This window comes from Primulina tabacum, chromosome 11 (genome assembly GCF_025594145.1).
Source record: "Primulina tabacum isolate GXHZ01 chromosome 11, ASM2559414v2, whole genome shotgun sequence".
Classification (NCBI taxonomy): domain Eukaryota; kingdom Viridiplantae; phylum Streptophyta; class Magnoliopsida; order Lamiales; family Gesneriaceae; genus Primulina; species Primulina tabacum.
Window position 1 is genome coordinate 23,044,976 of NC_134560.1, and position 3,068 is coordinate 23,048,043.

Sequence of the window (3,068 nt, forward strand, 5' to 3'; positions counted from 1 at the left end):
TGAACTTTTTAGGCAATCATGCCTTCTGCAAAGTTGTAGATAATTTCTCAAGGATTCCAAACATGTTTGAGTCACCTACATTTGAATTTTCTAGCTTGAGTTATCATTATTTTACCAACACGTAGAAAACCTGAAAATAAAACATATTTAGTAAGACAATTAAATATAAACAAACAATACTAAAATAACATAATTTTATAATCTTAATGAAACTTAAATTTTAAAATACAGGTTTTAACATATAATAAATTATTAATTTTAAGTTTCATCCGTAAATGAATTTTCAGAACCTAGTAAACCAGCTGTTCAATTGACTGAAAGTAAGAACATAGGCAAACGGTATGGTATTGGACATAGCTCTGAGAGTTCAACTGATACAAGAAACTTGTCACCTAAACGATTCAGTTACAGAAATTAGTACTCAAGGAATGTCTATTACAATTACTACAACTGTAAGTCGGTTCAGAAACGATATCAAAAGAATAGTCAGTTGAAAAAGGATAGAAATCCTACTGTTTTATCCTCACATCACACACATATTGCCAAAAATTCGAGAAAAACCATTTGGAACACAGTAACTGGGAAATCAGTTAGATTGATTCAAGTCTGGGTTCTTAAAGGACTAATTAGTTTAGGACACAAATGAATATAGGTACCAAAATTACATATATTGTGTGAATGCAGGTAACAGGTACAAGAAAAGAATCAATTTAATATCTAGACAGTGGCTGTTCATGACATATGACATGAGATAGAAGGGGTGACAAAGGAGTTATTCAATCTCCGAACATCCATAAATCTTCGTGTTATTACTTCAGTCATTTATTATATCTTTCAGTCAGTTTATTTCAGTAACTGTATTCAGTTCAACTGATTGTCATCGACTGACAAGATTTCTTGTATCAGTGTTTCACAGAACTAACACTTTATTCGAAAAAATTACAAAAACCGTGTGTTTATTCAACATCCCCCTTCTAAACACATTTCAACCTATCAACCAATCCTTTCACATGTATCAAATCTGTCAGCGTTGAAACTTAAGGAAATTTATATTAGTAATAATCCAAAAATCCTCCAAAAATGTAAGGACCTCCGTTGGAAACTTAATTTCGGTTGTTTGAAAAACTAAGCGTTTAATTTATTGAACTAACTGATCAAGAAGCTTGAAGTAACTAAGTACAAAAATCAACTGGCAGTTGCCTAACTGAAGATTAATGTGCAGTTTATCGAAGGAAACTGAAACCAGCTGAACTGAACTTACAAAGACAACTGACTGATCAGTTGATATATTCAGTTTAGAGCTTACCATCGTCTTCATATCAGCTGATCATTCAGCTGTACACGTCATCAATGGAAAAGGACATTCAACCGAAAACAGTACAAAGCAGACTCTAACTCGTAGTGGAATGCCGCATTTCAGAGTTTACGGTGTACGAATGTCAGAAGAATATTGACGTGGCAATCAACGGATAAAAAGAATAAAATATTATTTAATGTTACCGTTGAAGAGAAGCCTATGAATAGGTGAGAAGAGCAGTTGAGGAAACAATCGATCTATCTATTCTCTCAAGCTTGCTGTTACCCTGCTAAATTCATCGCTCTTACTCAAGAATCAAAAAGCTCACACTTATCTGATTTATTTGTAGCATTTGAGGCTAACTTTCGAGCTAACAAGCACAAACCGTTTTATTGTTTATTTGATCTTAACTAGATCAGTTGTGCTAAGTTCAGTCGAAGAACTGTGAGATATTTAGTATACTAAGAGTTTCAGTTTGGCAGTGTTAAGTCCAAAGTGAAGTGGGTCTGTACAAGTTTTGTACCGATCAAAGTCTTTTATTGCATATCCTATCCTTGTGATAGAAAGGGTGACGTAGGAGTTATTTCATCTCCGAACATACATAAATCTTTGTGTGTTACTACTTCAGTTATTTATTCTATCTTTCAGTCAGTTTATTTTCGCAATTGTTATCAGTTAAACTGATTGCCATTGAATGACAAGATTCCTAGTTTCATTTTGTCACAGAATTGACACTTCATTCGAAAATATTCTAAAATCGTGAGTGTTTATCCAACCCCCCTTCTAAACACATCTCAACAAATCAACCGATGCTAACAAGTGGTATTAGAGCAGTTGAATCTTGTCTCAGAATACTCTTATTCCCAAAAATGATCAACATGTCTTCATTCAACAAAATATCGATATTTTCCAGAGAAGATTTTGACGACTAGAAAATCAAAATGCAGGCTCATTTAGCTGCACAAGATGACGAAATGTGGTATGTCATCACTAATGGTCCCATGAAGATCCTAAAAGCAAATATAGCAGTTTCCATTACTGATGGGGCACCTCATCGCATAGAAAACCCTAGAGAGGAATGGACAACTGATGATAAAAGGAAAGCCAACCTAGATAATGTGGCAAATGATATCTTATATAAAACGTTGGATAAAGTCACTTTCAGCAAAATAAAGATGTGCAAAACTGTCAAAGAGATATGGGAATAACTGATCGAACTGTGTGAAGGAAACGAGCAAACAAAAGAAAACAAGCTATCAGTTGCTGTTCAAAAATTTGATAACATCAAGATGAAGATTGGATAATCCATGCACGAATATGATGAAAGGATCAGTGGTATTATCAATGAGCTGAAAGTACTTGTAAAGGTATATTCAAACAAAGAAGTGGCACTGAAGGTGGATAGAGGTCTTCTCAAAGAATGGGATGTCAAGACCATGGCAATGAGAGAGTCAAAGGATCTTAACAAAGTCGAACTTCATGACTTATTTGCTGATCTAAAGGCTTACGAGTTTGAACTACAAACCAGAGAAGGAGAACCTTCTACACCTGCTGTGACAACTGCTTTAACTGCTGTCAGATTGGAACCAACTAGTTCAGTTGACAAATCTCTGATCAACTGAGCAATGATGCCATTTCATTGTTTGTCAAGAAATTTGGAAGGTTTATGAGAAGGAATCAAGGAAATTTCCCGAAGCAATATCAGAAAATTCAATCCAAAGAAGAATCTTATGCTTACTACAACTGTGTCAAATCTGATCATTTCATAGCA